This window comes from Euprymna scolopes, chromosome 14 (genome assembly GCF_053919585.1).
Source record: "Euprymna scolopes isolate OS-2025 chromosome 14, ASM5391958v1, whole genome shotgun sequence".
Classification (NCBI taxonomy): Eukaryota; Metazoa; Mollusca; class Cephalopoda; order Sepiida; family Sepiolidae; genus Euprymna; species Euprymna scolopes.
This window is the reverse complement of record NC_136495.1, coordinates 93,894,094-93,910,739: the sequence shown is the minus strand read 5'-3', so window position 1 is coordinate 93,910,739 and position 16,646 is coordinate 93,894,094.

Here is a 16,646-nt window from a genome sequence, read left to right as displayed (position 1 = left end):
GAACTTTACTTCCTGCCAAGAAGACTTACTCCCAAATCGAAAAGGAAGCACTGGGAATCATATTCGGTGTTACAAAAATCCACCGATTTTTACACAGGGTCATAAGTTCCAAACATTTTAAAAACATGTAGAAATACTTCAAAATGTGTGTGTAAGGGGACTCTTCATTTTTTATTTTTTTAAAGATTTACTTTGAAAAGGTTTCACCGTTAAATATTACTTAATTAATAATTATTTCCTGATATTTTTAAGGCTGTTAACTCACAAAAAAAAACAAAAAAAAAAAAAACAACTAGTGTGGACCTGTGCAATGCACACTCCCTGATTGTATTTTTAATCCAATGAAGTTAAGATCTTTATTATTCAATGTATTCCGTATTGTGTTCACTGGTCGCTGTGTTTGTTTTCAATTCAATTTTTGTGCGTTTATACATTAATTCCGTATATTCACTTACACTTTTGTACATTAATTCTCTATATTCACTATTTCAAAGCTAGCTATAACATATACTGACCCAACGGGTCATGGATAGTCTAGTTATTTAATAAATTGGAGGCGATGATTTTGACTTTAGATATCCTCAAAGAAAAATAATCGTTCAAGTCAGTTCTAAGGAATCCATATGGATAACCATGAAACGAAATAAAACAAAATTACACTCTCCTTCACTGATTGAGAATAGAGGGAGTGTAGTAGTAGAACAGATACTCCACTTTGATTCTATCCAAAAGAAAGTCAATTGTTCACTAAAATTTTAATCTTATAGACATTGAAAGTTAACTAAACATTTACTTGTTGCCATCCTAGTCTAGATAATCTCTTTCAACTGTCAACTTTAAAATAAAGCCTTTCTGTATATATTGGGAACATTCGGGAAGTTTTATCGAATATCTAGCAAGATTGAGAGCTTGATAGAAACATACACTGGAATAGTTGCGATGGAGAAGCGCTCATCAAGTCAAGTCAAATCATGATGCCTCCACCTCCTCGGTGTGGTATGACCTGAGTGGTGACGAAGTCCTGCATAACCAAACCAGTCGCTTATCTTCACAGTGATCTGTTAGGATATTAATCTAAAATTAGAAATAAAATACAAAATCAATTTAATCAAACTTTATTGTAACATTTCTTTACACTAAATCCGTTTCTCATATTAAATTTCCTTATTTAATCCATGAATTATATTGAGTAGTAAACAGAGCTGGTAATATCTATCTGAACACTTTAAGCTGAGCGAAGATGTAGAGTGGAACAAACCTGCTCGAGTATCCTCCTAAGGAATTGTTTCAGAAGAGCTCTAAAAAATCTCCTTAATTTTAGTTTTTTGACTCCCTTTTTTACTTTTACTTATAATGTTGCCATAAAAATATAAAACAACAAACAATTAATTTACATGTATTAATCTGACTTAATATTTTTGGTTCAAGTTTCCACTTTTTTAAAGTTGCTATGATATTGAATTTAAAACTTTATATTCTTTATAGAATATATAATTTACAAGTGGAAATTCCACAGGTGCTTTTTATATCAATCTGTATAGATTTCTATTAATAATTATAATTTACTATCAATAATTATATTACTTTTGAAATAATAAATATCTGTATCGTTTAATATTATTTTTAAAAAAAATGACTCTTTATTCTTCCGTAAAAATAATTGTAATTGAATTCTTTGAATAAAACGATATTTTTATTATTTCTTTATTTAAAATTATTTGAATGTAGTTCTTTTTAAAACAATATATATTCTCTGCCTTATTGCTACAAAAATAATTGGAAGGGGTCTCCAAACTATGCCTGTAGGCCAGATCCAGCCCACCAGTCTTTAATTCAGCCCGAGGAGAAGCTCTTATGGAAGACAAAAATAATCAGGGAAAATTTTCTAAATGGAAATGTGTGAAAATAGTGTGATAGTTTTTCTTTTTGTTCAGAAAATGATTAAAAGAATAAGAAAATGATTGCTCAGAAAATCATTAAAAAATGAGGTTTTGGAGAATAAGTTTCACTAAAAAGCAAAGCTAATAAGCAAAACAGTATAAAACATGTCCAGGACATTTTTAAAACTTTTGGTCCATGTAGCTTTAAAAAGTCAGTAATATGCCTCCCCCCCCCTTCGAAAACTTTGGTGATCCTTGCTTTAAATCAATGTAACGAATATCATTTTTTTAAATGTATTTATTTCAAATTGTACTGTTTTAGCAGAGATGACAATTTGATTTCGAAATAATTCATTTTAAACTGGGTTAACTCATAATTCTTTTAGTTAGCGACATCAGATTAATGACCAATCGCAAAAAAAAAAAATCGCATTGAAAAAATTGCAGCACGAAGGGTAGCCGAATCCTGGGTGTGACCTTAAAGTACATACACCCTATGGCGAAATCATAATTCGGGAATTTTGCAAGTGCGAAGTGACCCCATTAGTTAGCTCTACTCATAGGATCACTCTCACTTTGCATAGCAGTACCTGTTAAGGTCACACCTATTCATTAAGCTATAAAGTTACAGAACTATTTGTTAAGAGAACAAATTATTCTACAAACCAATCTATATAAATAAAACAGTACATGTATGTGTGCGTGTAAATATCTCACAGGTAAACTCTTAAACTACTGGTCACATAACGCTGAAAATTTCAGGAAATAATATTCATTAACCAAGGATAATTTATAGCGAATAATATCTTTGCATGAATAACGCGTACAGACATCGGCAAATTTACATGTAAAATGTACATTAACGCCCAGCAGACATTTTGTGCGGTCATGCGCATGCGCACACTTAATAAAGAACACAACATTAGGTTAGAACGCTAGATGTTTTGATTTAAATTCTAGCTGGTAACACAAACTCTTTCTTTTATTTATTTATTTATTTTTATTTTATTTTTTTTTTTTTTTGTTTTGTCTTTTTTAATAAAAAACGAATGAAATAATACGTAAATTTTACTCGCGGTTTGGAATTTGTAAGCCTATATATTTTTTATTTTACGATCGCATATTTATTTTATTTCATATATATTTTTAAGATAGAGGGGGTGGAAAATAACATATGGAGTACGAACCGTGCTGAAATAATAACATTTAAAAAGCCATTCTTAATATGGGGAGGGAAATGTATTTTTAAAACTATTCTGTACTTTTACCTAACAATTTATTAAATAAGAAACTAAAATACGGACCGTGCTGAAATAATAGCATTATTACTTAGAAAGCCATTCTTAATATAGGTAGGATAGGGTATGTTTTTTTTACTATTCTTTGCTTTCTCCTAAGAATTTAAAATAATTGTCTCAGTCAGGAAGACCAAGCAACTAAGTTGTTTTCACCAGGTATTATCTCACTCTTAAAAAGAAAGGAGGGGGAGATGAGGTCGCTGAAATGCTGCACCAGTAAGGGAGGGCAATAATGTGGGTAAAATTATAAAAAATGATTGTCGAAATTTGTAACATATCCAAGAATAATGAAAAATGATGAAATGTGAGTTAATTGATTGGAGGTTTTTAATGAAATAATCAACCAAGATAATATATCAAAGTTATTACTTTCCTAAGCGGGAGGGCGATAATGTAGGTCAAAATTATGAAAAGTGATTGTCACAATTAGTAACATATCCAAGAATTATGAAAAATGATTACATATGAGTTAATTTATTGGTGTGTTTGTAATGAAATAATCAGCCCAGACAATATATCAAAGTTATTATTTTCGTAAGTGGAGGCCGATAATGTGGGTTAAAATTATGAAAAATGAGTGTCGAAATTAGTAAAATATCCAAGAATTATGAAAAACTAGCGGGGGGTACCCGGCCTTGCCCGGGTGTTTTTGGGTGTGTGTGGTTGGGCGGAGGTGGGGGTGTTAATGAAAACCTAAGAATAAGCGAAGCAAAAAAAACAAAAAAGCAGAAAAGCGAACATGAAAAATACCACCCCCAAAAAAATTACATGAAAAATGGCTTAAATAACCCTGCTTCAATATTAAAATTTAAAAAATCGAAAAAAAAAGAAGACATCTCACACCACGATTCGAACTCAAAATGTTTAAATAATGAGGCCGAGCTCTAAGCAACTGAGCTAAGACGACGTCGCCGAAATTGTGTCGCTTTTTCAAATATTTAAAGTAAATCAGGTTACGACGTCGTATGACGCATGCGTAGAACCGAACTTGTCATGAGAGGACGGTTTTTGCTGACCCTCCCCCCTGTAGCAAACTACTGATTTCAGGATGAAGGAATTAACGTTTTGGGGCAATTTTTCGATATTTGTCGGGCGGAGATTGGAAGTTTAAAATGATACTGATCTGGCGAAAATCCATGACCTGTGTGGAAAGTTTTTGCGAGACATACAAACACACATACATACATACAAACAAACACACATGCATACATACAAACATACATTTTCACTTTTATATATATAGATGATGAAATGTGAGTTAATTGATTGGTGTGTTTGTAACGAAATAATCGGCCCAGACAATATATCAAAGTTATTATTTGTGTAACGAGGGTGATAATGTGGGTTACAATTATAAAAAATTGATTGTCTTAATTAGTAACATATCCAAGAATTATGAAAAATTATGAAATGTGAGTTAATTGATTGGTCTGTTTGTAATGAAATAATCAGTCCAAACGATATAACAAAGTTATTATTTTAGTAAGGGGGAGGCGATTATGTGGGTTACAAATATCAAAAATGATTGTTGAAATTAGAAACATATCCAAGAATTATGAAAAATTATGAAATGTGAATTAATCGATTGGTGTGTTTGTAATGAAATAATCTGCCCAGACAATATATCAAAGTTAGTAAGGGAGGGGAGGGCGAAAATGTGGATTGAAATAATGAAAAATGATTGTCAAAATTAGTAACATATCCAAGAATTATGAAAATTGATGAAATGTTAATTAATTGATTGGTGCGTTTGTAATTAAATAATTGGGCCAGACAATATGAGGGGCGTGCAATAAGTAATGCCTTTGACCCACTCCCAGTTGTCTGATCTAGCTGAAATTTTGCATGTGTAATGATTTATATCTCTTTGGGTTATGTGGCAAATTACAGCTCTGAACTAATTGTGGTTTTTGTTTTACAGGTGTTTGAACTGAGTCAGGTGTGAAATGGAGCCTGTTGAATGTTGAGCAGTGATCCGGTGTTTGTATTTGAAAGGACGCACACCACAGGAGATTTTTGATCAAATGAAAGAAACTTATGTTGATAATGCCCCATCATATGACCTTGTAAAATGCTGGCATTGTGAATTCAAACATGGCCGGAAGTCTGTGGAAACAGCTCCCAGACCTGGTCGCACCCCCCCCTTCTTCCATTTATGAGGCATCTGTCCATCAAGTTGAGGCTGCCATTTTGGAAGATTGGCGCATTACTATTCGCCAAATAGCCCAAGATGTCAAGATTAGTACAGGGTCTGTGGAAACTATCATTCATGATCATTTGCATATGCATAAGGTGTCTGCCAGATGGATTCCCAGGTTGCTCACACCATTCCAGAAGCGAGAACACATTGAGTGCTCGAAGATGAATTTGGAGATGTGCCAAGAAGATGAGTCAAAGTTTTTCAAAAGACTGATTGCACAGGATGAAACCTGAGTCCATCATTATGATCCAGAGACCAAAGCCCAGTCAATGCAGTGGAAGCACTTGGACTCACCACCTCCAAAGAAGGTAAGGGTGCAGCCCTCTGCTGGCAAGGTCATGCTCACAGTCTTCTGGGACTAGGACGGAGTATTGATGACAGATTTCCTGACAAAGGATACCACAATTACAGGAACCTATTATGCTTCACTTTTGAGGAAATTAAGGGAAGCTATCAAAATCAAGAGGCGGGGCGAGATCAGCAAAGGTACCCTCCTCCTGCAGGACAACGCACAGGTCTACAACTCGCATGTCACCAGATCAGAAGCACGGGCGTGTGGTTATGAAATCCTCCCCCATCCTCCCTACTATCCTGACCTTGCACCCTCTGACTTTCACCTCTTCCCAGCCATGAAGTTGTTTTTGAAAGGAAAGCGTTTCCCAGATGATGCAGCCTTGATTTCTGAAGTCACGTCGTGATTGGATGACCAACCTGGGGTGTTCTACAAAAACAGTGTCCAAAGCTGCATCAAACGATGGGAGAAATGCATAACTCTGGGTAGTTCCTATGTAGAGAAAGACTAATAAGTGTTCCAAGTTTCGTTGCTCTACTGCTATGGGAAGTGGGTCAGGGGCATTACTTATTGCACGCCCCTCGTATATCAAAGTTATTATTTTCGTAAGGGGGAGGCGATAATATGGGTTAAAATTATGAAAAATGATTGTCACAATTACTAACATATCCAAGAATTATGAAAAATAATTAAATGTGAGTTAATTGATTGGCGTGTTAGTAATGAAATAATCGGCCCAGAAAATATATCAATGTTATTTTTTTTGTAAGTGGGAAGGCGATAATGTGGGTTAAAATTATGAAAAATTATTGTTGAAATTAGTAACATATCCTAGAATTATGAAAAATGATGAAATGTGAGTTAATTGATTAGTCTGTTTGTAATGGCCCAGACAATATATCAAAGTTATTTTTTAGTAAGGGGGAGGGGATAATGTGAGTATGATTGCCGAAATTAGTAACATATCCAAGAATTATGAAAAATGATGAAATGTGAATTAATCGATTGGTGTGTTTGTTATGAAATAATCAGCCTAGACAATGTATTAAAGTCATTATTTTCGTAAGGGGGTGGCAAAAATTTGTTTAAAATAATGAAAAATGATTGTAGAAATTAGTAACATATCCAAGAATTATGAAAAATGATGAAATGTGAATTAATCGATTGGTGTGTTTGTTATGAAATAATCAGCCTAGACAAAACATCAATTTCTGTAGGTGGTTAACAATATTTTTCTGAAATTACGGGGAATGACGTCACAGTTGTAGTGATGAGTAGAAAGACACATGATTGTGTTGCTTTTTAACGTGCTCTGAAGTTCTCTATGAATTTACAAACCTTCACTTTTGGGGTGGGGCTGGAGGGAGTAATGTCCATTTTGGGGTCACTATGTAATCTCCCACAATGTCATATTCCAAAAATATGAAATAACTATGGAATCATATTCCGGGAATGACATCGTTTCTCTTACTAATGTGTTGTTGGTGGTTGTGGTAGGAGGGAGAACTACATTAATTTTGAAAATTGTGGTAAAGTAAAAGTTGCCTAATGATCATTCACGTCAATGCATTTATGTAAATATTTGAAAAACCTGCTGAGTTATGGTCAAGAAATGATATCATTTCACTTAAAATGATGGTTTCAGTAGTAGGGAGGGACAGAACACAATAATGTGGAATTTTGTAGTGAAGCAAGTGTTGCCTAATCTCTATTCTTCTCAACATATTTGTTTGTAAAACTTGCTGAGTAATCTTCTGAATGTGACGTCTTTTTCCAAAAGTTTTTTTGCTGGTAGTGGGGAAAAAATGAAACAGAGTAATATGGAATTTGATAATGAAGCAAGGGTTGTCTAATCACTTAACTGTGTCAATGTATTAATTTTAAAATGCTGCTGAGACATCTTCCAAAAATGACATAAATTTTCTTACAATAATAGTGCAGATGGTCAGTAAGGAAAGAAACGCAATAATGTTGAAATTTATGGTGAAGCAATGGTTGCAAACTCATTAACAAACACAATGTATTTATGTATTAATTTGGAAATCCTAATGATCCATCTTCTAAAAATGATTTTAATTTTCTTGAAATTATGGCTTGGTGGGAAGAGAAATTACTTCATATATGTTGTACAATAGCTGTCGAGAGTATGTTAAATTGTTTCATGTATATAAATTACCCGTTTGAAGGTAGGTAAACATATTTTAAATATGTGTTGTAAATTACCCGTCCCAAAAAGGTAAAATTATTTCATATACATTCTGTAAATTATCTGTCCTAGGGAAGGTACAATTATTTCATACATGTGTAATAGCCATCCTAGGGTAGGTAAAATATTCTTTTGCTCGAAATAGCAAATGATACATAGACATTAAAAACTCCTCTCTCCAAAGAATAGCAATTATATTCAAATCAACTTCAATTTTCTGATTGTTTATACGGTCCCGAGCAACGCCTGGTAGCCCTGCTAGTCATATATAAAACACATGTCTGTACATTGCGGCATAAAATGATCCAACAATGGTTGATCTGCTGTAAAAAAACAACAAAGCAATTCATTGTGAAAACTAATTAGCATTTTTATTTATTTTACTAATAAGCTACCACTGATCAAGGCCAAAAGAAATGTGAGGATCAGTGTTGACGAGATGGGTAAATTGTCAATTGAATGATGAATAATATTATGAGACGATTGAAAATGATGAATGAAATTAGATTACTTATGAAGATGGTTTGACAAGTATTTATAGACATTGGATTCGAAGATGACCATGGTGTAGACCACAAGGAACAAGTCCTGTAGACTTGGGTTCCACAGGGGAGAAGTTTTAGTGTGGGTTCTGTATTAAATCAATGTGCTGTTAAACATTGTCTTGCTCAAATAAAACAATCATTTTTGTTAAAATATTGCAAAGCAAGGCAAAGCACACACACACACACACACACACACACACACACACACACACACACACACACACACACACACATATATATATATATATATATATATAAGTATCATGCCTGTTAAAATACAATAATAATAGCTATCCAATTCCTTCACACCCATTATGTAACAAATACTATAACCACTTGTGTACTACAAGAAAATAGGTTGAGATTAGTTTATAATTTGTACAATAGTCTTAGAGACTTAGAGCAAAACAGCAGACCTTCCCAGTTTACTCCCCTATCTTATTACCCCTATTGGAATTTACAGTCCTAGTCCCTGTCTGTGACCCCATCACACACACTTCACTCACTCCTTCTCTCCCACTCTCACACATACACACAGTGTCAAAGACTTGCACAATACCATTCATGTCTAACATTTGTGTGACCTGGACAAACAATTTTCTCCACTTTTCACTCTCCTTCACTCTAATCTGACCCCCAGTTCATCACCCCCTCCAACTCTAAAGATGTGAGGGTGGTGGTAAAATAAGGATCCTCACCCAAACAATCCTAATAGTAGAGCAACCACAACAGACCACATAGTTAGCATTCCTAAAACTTTTGAGCAACACCTCTTCTTTTATACTAAGCATTTACATTAACATCTCAGTCTGTTGAAAGGTGGACAAATGATGTATATTTTGTGTGCTTAGGCGCCATTTTTTTGTTATATTTCGTTGAGTAAGATTCACATTTCAAGTCTATTGGATCTGTTCATCATTCTGTCCAAATTCTAATAACACACACACACACACACACACACACACACACACACACACACACACACACACACACACACACACACAATGCGTTTTTATGTACTAGATTCACTCCTAAACTAATCATTATGCATGGATTTTGGATTTTGGAAATAAGGATGGGTAATATCGGCTATATTTAATTTAATTTAGCATCATAAAAAGAAGTAGTGGAAGCACTTCATGAAAATAAAATACCTTCAATTTTTGTGACATTTTAACAATCAATATCAGATCTCAATTAAAAAATATTCTCCATTTTTCAGTTTCTTTAAAGTATTTTAAAGAGTTCGCAGGGGCTATAATAAAGTAATTTGAAAATTCAAATATTTCAGATATGCATTGAATTTGATTCATAGTCATTAGACACCAATTAAGCAAGGTTTCCTGAATGTCATTTTCTTCTTAAGTTCCCTATTGCCTTAACTTTTCCATTTTCGAAGCCATATAACTGACAGCAGGTTTAGTAGCATTATATCTCTTTTTTAATATTTGTAAGGAGATATAAAAATGATGCAAAACTTTTGTTCATGCAATAAATTTTACCACCCGTACTCACATGAGTATTCTTCTAGTATATTTTAAATAGTCATTTCACAAGTGAATTTATTTGATTTTAATTTGAAAATATTAGAACACCAAAAATGTTATGAAATATTTAATTAAATTATTCAAATCAATTTTTTTTATAAAAAAAAAGTAAAAAAAAAACCCAATAATTTCAATCATTTAAAATATTTAATTAAATTATTCAAATCAATTTCTTTTATAAAAAAAGTAAAAAAAAAACAATAATTTCAATCATTTAAAATATTTCATAAAATTTTTTGGCTTTATTATATTTTCTAATTAACATTAAGAAATTTTTTTAAATATGTGACTAAGTTCCTATTTATTTTATTTTATTTTATTTCTAATTCCTAGCTGGAAGTGCTTCTTTTCAGGTAGTCTCTTATTTGAGAGGTAGACATTTTTGGACAGCCTGGTAAAGTTTGGTACATAATAGTATTTCTTGAGGGTATTCTTCCAGTATATATGTATATGTATATATAATATATATGTGTATAAAAATTAATATAAAAAATATAAAGGTGTTCATATTTTTTCTATTTATTTCTTATTTGTAAACATCTAGGAATACAAACTGTTTTTTAAGTGTCTTTGTTCTAAAAGGACAAAATTTTCAACTGTTCCTTCGGTTTTCTTCACTGTATTGAGAGGTATGAGCATGTACAGTGGATGATGGAAGCAAGGAAAAACAGAGCACATCCAATGAGATAAAGAAATGTTTGCACGTGACTTATGTGTGTACACATCAATATCTTCACTATTTAAGTAACGTGGGTGGTGTTATGGACTTTTTCTGTTGAGGTTTTGCCAACAAAAAAAAAAGACCTCATATAAAGTAAAATCGGCATTAATCTAAAAAAATTACAGCTATTTCTCCATAGCCAACACAATAGGATTAAAACAAAAAACAAAAAAAAAACAAAGTGTGAATATTATCAACAGATGAATCTTCAGATTTATAGATAAAAAATTAAATTACTTTAATTATTATTTATGAAAAAAGCGACCATTCTTTTTTTTTCTCATGACACATGTAGTAGTTATATATATGTGTGAATGTATGTGTACACACACACACACACACACACACACACACACACACACACACACACATGTATATATATATATATCATGACCAGCAGGAATTCTTATCCTACTCTGATGATTGTGGGTAAAAATGAATAATTATTATTTAATTATAATTATCAAGCCCCTTTAAGAATACTTAAGAATGGGCAGTGTCTGCGGAGTTATAACTAAGGCAATTAACTAGCGACTATGAAATGTTCATGACTTCCATTCGTGTGACCACTCTAGATTAACTAATGTACATGCTTGAATTCAGCGTTTAATAGTTCTTAGTTCCCTTCATTCCCATGATGGCCCTAAGGTAGAGGCTCGTCAAATGGAGCAAAAGGTAACTTTGTTGCAGTGTTCAAATCTTATGATTGGCAGGAATTGTTACCCTACTCTGATGATTGCATGAGCATGAAACACTAGTGTATGTAGGTAAAAATGAATAATTATTTAATTTAATTATATATATACTAGCATGGGTGCCCGGCGTTGCCCAGGTGTTTGGAGGTGTGTGTTGAGCAAAAAGAAAAAAAACTTGTAGTAGGAAGGCAGGCTCAAACCTATACCATGAAGGAGGAAAAGAACGGGAAAAAAACGTGACGTATTTGCTGTTGCGACCACTGCTAAACGGAAGTGACATAGGGTTAAATTAAGGCTAGAAAATCGAAAAGAGGGAATGACTTTCGGAAATATCAGTGAAAAAGCGACCTCGCCCTGTAGAAAAGTGACCAGTTGAGGGTGAAGATATTAATGTTTTTAGCCAATTTTTCGATCGTCTGAAGAGTCGAGCTTCAAAAGGATACTGATCTTGTGAAAATCCGTCGCTTCTATTGAAAGTTTTAGGCAGACATGCAAACATGCATACATACATTTATATATTGGTAGCTCAAATTTTCGACACAAACCGATTAAAAATTTGCCCTATCTCTGAATACGCTTTATGTAAAATTTCAAATGTTTAGACCAGAAATTGTCTGAGTAATTTGGTAGAGGCCGCAGAGGCCAAATTTTTTAAAAACTTTGACCCCTTGTATGACCCCTTAACATTTATTGTTTTGGGCTTAAATCAAGTTATTAAGTTTGATCCATGTCCAAAGAACTTATATCTAAAATTTCAAGTGTTTATACCCAAAATTGGCGGAGGAGTTTGGTAGAGTTCTCAAAGGTCAAATCGTCGAACTTTATCCCCTTAACAGACAAATTTCTGGCCGAAAACGGATTACAAAGATTTCCCGAAATCTCAGTACCCTGTATATCAAATTTCGAGTCTGTAGACTTCAAATTGACAGAGCTATTGTGTAGGGAAATGTACACAGACACACAGACACGTTCACTTTTCTAAAGTCCTATAAATTCTTTTTTCTTGTGTGTGTATTGATATTCATATCAAAAACCCTCTTTTCTTTTTATTTAAAAAGAAAATACAATTTTCTTATATATGGGTTATGGAATTGCATTCACTAGCAAAAGATCTAGCTAATTTGCATATTCTTTTAAACATTCATTTTAATTAATTCTCTATTAGTTTTTTCGGTTTTCTTATGGGATGATCATCTTTAGGTAAATATTACGTGTAATTATATTCATGCAGATATTCTACATGATTTATACTTGCATAATATTTTCGTAAAAAGTTTACAGGAAACACAAAATTGTTTCCATATATATTTATGTATCTGTATATATTTTTATCTAATCTATAAAAGTGAACGTGTCTGTGTGTCTGTGTGTGTACATTTACCTATGCAATAACTGTAAATTTTTAGTTTACAGACTCGAAATTTGATATACAGGGTACTGAGATTTGGGAAAATCTTTGTAATCCGTGTTCGGCCAGAGATTTGGCTGTTACGAGGTCAAAGTTCAACGATTTGACCTTTGAGAACTCTACCAAACTCCTCTGCCAATTTTGGGTCTAAACGCTTGAAATTTTAGATAAAGGTTCCTTGGACATGGATCTAACTTAATAACTTGATTTGAGCCCAAAACAATAAATGTTAAGGGGTCATAATAGGGGTCAAAGTTAGAAAAATTGATCGCTTTTTTATGCTCAACATACACATCCAAACACTCGGGCAACGCCAGGCTGAAATGCTAGTATATCTATAAAAGTGAACGTGTCTGTATATCCGTGTGTGTATCTGTGTGTCTGTGTCTCTATATGTGTACATTTCCCTACGCAATAACTCTGCCAATTTTAGGTCTACAGACTCGAAATTTGATATACAGGGTACTGAGATTTGGGAAAATCTTTTTCATCGGTTTTCGGCCAAAAATTTGGCTGTTAAGGGGTCAAAGTTCAACGATTTGACCTTTGAGAACTCTACCAAACTCCTCCGCCAATTTTGGGTCTAAACATTGAAAATTTAGGTATAGGTTCCTTGGACATGGATCTAACTTAATAACTTCATTTGAGCCCAAAACAATAAATGTTAAGGGGTCATAATAGGGGCCAAAGTTTTTAAGAAATTTGACCTCTGCGGTCTCTACCAAATTACTCAGACAATTTGTGGTCCAAACATTTGAAATTTTATATAAAGGGTATTCAGAGATAGGGCAAGGTTTTAATCGGTTTGTGTCGAAAATTTTTAGTTACCAATATATAAATGTATGTATGTATGTATGTATGTATGTATGTTTGCACGTCTGCCTAAACTTTCGACAGAGGCAACGGATCTTTACAAGATCAGTATCATTTTGAACTTCGACCTTTCAAACGACAAATATCGAAAAATTGGCTAAAAACATTAATATCTTCACCTTCAGCTGGGCACTTTCCTACAGGGGGGGATCGCTTTTTTAGTCGATATTTTCGAAGTCATCCTCTCCTTTTTATTGTCTAGCCTTAATTTAAACCTACGTCACTTCCGATTTGGTGGTGATCATGGCAGCAAAGACGTCAGTTTTTTCCCCGTTCTTTAACTCCTTCACGATACGGGTTCGAGCCTGCCTTCCTACTAACACTTTTTTTTTTTTGCTCAACATACACCTCCAAACACCCGGGCAACGCCAGGCTGAAATACTAGTATAGATAGATGGATAGATAGAAGATATAGTAAGTTATGAAAATATATATGGCAATTAAGCTACACAGGATATTCTGCATTTCATTTTTGTGACAATTTTACTACCTAGCTCTATCTATGTATAGAGCACTGTTGAAGTGAATACTTAAAATATATGCAATAAATTATATATTCATATATTAATTTATGTGATTAAATGAAGTAGTCATATATATATATATATATATATATATATATATATCATGATTTTCTTGGGGATACAAAACTTTATTAAGGCAATGATGAAGAGAAGATGTATTCCTTCGGAAATCATTTTATATTAAATCGGTTTGGGTCGAAAATTTTTAGTTACCAATATATAAATGTATGTATGTATGTATGTATGGTTGCATGTCTGCCTAAAACTTTCGACAGAGCAGACGGATCTTAACAAGATCAGCAGCGTTTTGAAGATCGGCCTTTCAGACGACAAATAGCGAAACATTTGCTAAAAACATTAATATGTTCACCTTCAACTAGGACCTTGTCTACAGGGGGACGGAGTCGCTTTTTCCGCCGATATTTGTGAAAGTTATCCTCTTCTTTCGATTTTCTAGCCTTAAGTTGAACATAAATCAATTCAGGTTTGGCAGTGGTCGTAACCGCAGTGGTCGTATCTGCAAAGTCGTCAGGTTTTTTCCCCGTTCTTTTCCTCCTTAGCGTACGGGTTGGAGCCTGCCTTCCTACCACCACTTTTTTTTTTTTTTTTGCTCATATCCAAACACCCGGGCACCGCCGGGATGAAATGCTAGTATATCTATAAAAGTGAACGTGTGTGTGTGTCAGTGTGTCTGTCTGTGTACAGTTCCCAATGCAATATGTCTGTCAATTTTTAGTCTACAGACTCGAAATTTGGGAAAATCTATGTGATAGGCTTTCGGCCAGAAATTTGGCTGTTAAGGGGTCAAAGTTCAACGATTTGACCTTTGAGAACTCTACCAAACTCCTCCGCCAATTTCGGGTCTAAACACTTGAAATTTTAGATATAGGTTCCTTGGACATAGATCTAACTTAATAACTTGATTTGAGCCCCAAACAATAAGGGTTAAGGGGTCATAACAGGGGTCAAAGTTAAAAAAATTAACCGTGTTTTTTTAGGTTTTTTTTTGCTCAGCATACACCTCCAAACACCCGGGCAACGCCAGGCACCCAGTATATCTATAAAAGTGAAAATGTCGGTGTGTCTGTCTGTCTCTCTGTCTGTCTGTGTACATTTCCCTACCAAATAACTCTGTCAATGTTCGGTCTGCAGACTCAAGATTTGAGATAAGAGGTACGGAGATTTGGGAAAATCTTTTTCATCGTGTTTCAGCCCGATATTTGGCTGTTAAGGGGTCAAAGTTCAACGATTTGACTTCTGAGAACTCTACCAAACTCCTCCGCCAATTTCGGGTCTAAACACTTGAACTTTTAGATATAGATTACTTTGACATGGATCTAACTTTATAATTTGATTTGAACCAAAAACAGTAAATTTTAAGGGGTCAAAATTGGGGTCAAAGTTCAAAAAAATTTGATCTTTGCGGTCTCTAACAAATAACTCAGCCAATTTTTGGTCTAAATATTTGAAATTTTACATTATTATTGTTAATACCTTCTGGAATCATCAGTGCAGAAAGTTACGATTGTTGCTGGTCATGGAATTCGAACCCTGCAATGAAGCCATCTCTGCCTCCATTTGCAAGGAACATAACTCCAGGACCACCGTCAGCTGCAGCAATATTTAAGTGAAATTAAAAATCGGCATAAATGTTATTAAATGTAGATCTACAGTGATCGAACGACTGGGTAGCCGCTATCTTGCATGTAGGTCTACTGACTGACTTTTCTTTCACAGTACTGTGCTTAGCTGTTAAGAAACTTACTTCTAAAGGGGCAGAAATAATTGTAATTATAAATAATTATTTTTAATTATATATATATATATATGATAGACTCTCCCATCGTTTTTGACATATGAACATCTAAAAAACTAATTTCAGTTTCGCTGTTTCTGTCTTTCATAGGACTTGAGGCCCACCAATGACTTGCAGATGCGGCCACAAGCCATGCATGAACGAAATGTCCAACGAAATGTCACTTGGTCTGGCAGTCAATTCTTTCTTCTTTTCTCTGAGTTTTTGTACTCTTCCTAATTCAAAGGCTTTTAAGACATTGTGACAATGTGACATGTCAGTTTCTATTGTTTCCTGTCAGAAGCAGTTTGTTCAAAAGTTGACAGATGGATGTTAGTTGTTGTCAAATTGTGCTTGAGCTTATCTGTACCTCAATAGTGGGCGGCCAACATACCTTTTACCTGACTGAAGCTGACTGTACAAAAGTGCTTTAGGAATATCATCACTCATTCTTACTACATGTCTGGCGCAACGTAACTAACACTGCATAAGAAAAGTTTTTCAAAGAGATCAGCATTGATCATCTTTTTGTTCGGGGTAAATCCACATATTGCGCGAATGCAGTGTTTGTGAAATACGTTTAACTGCATGATATGTGAGCGGTAAGGGGTTCAAGACTCAGAACGATACAAGAGAGTTGTCGGAACAACAGCCCTGTACAC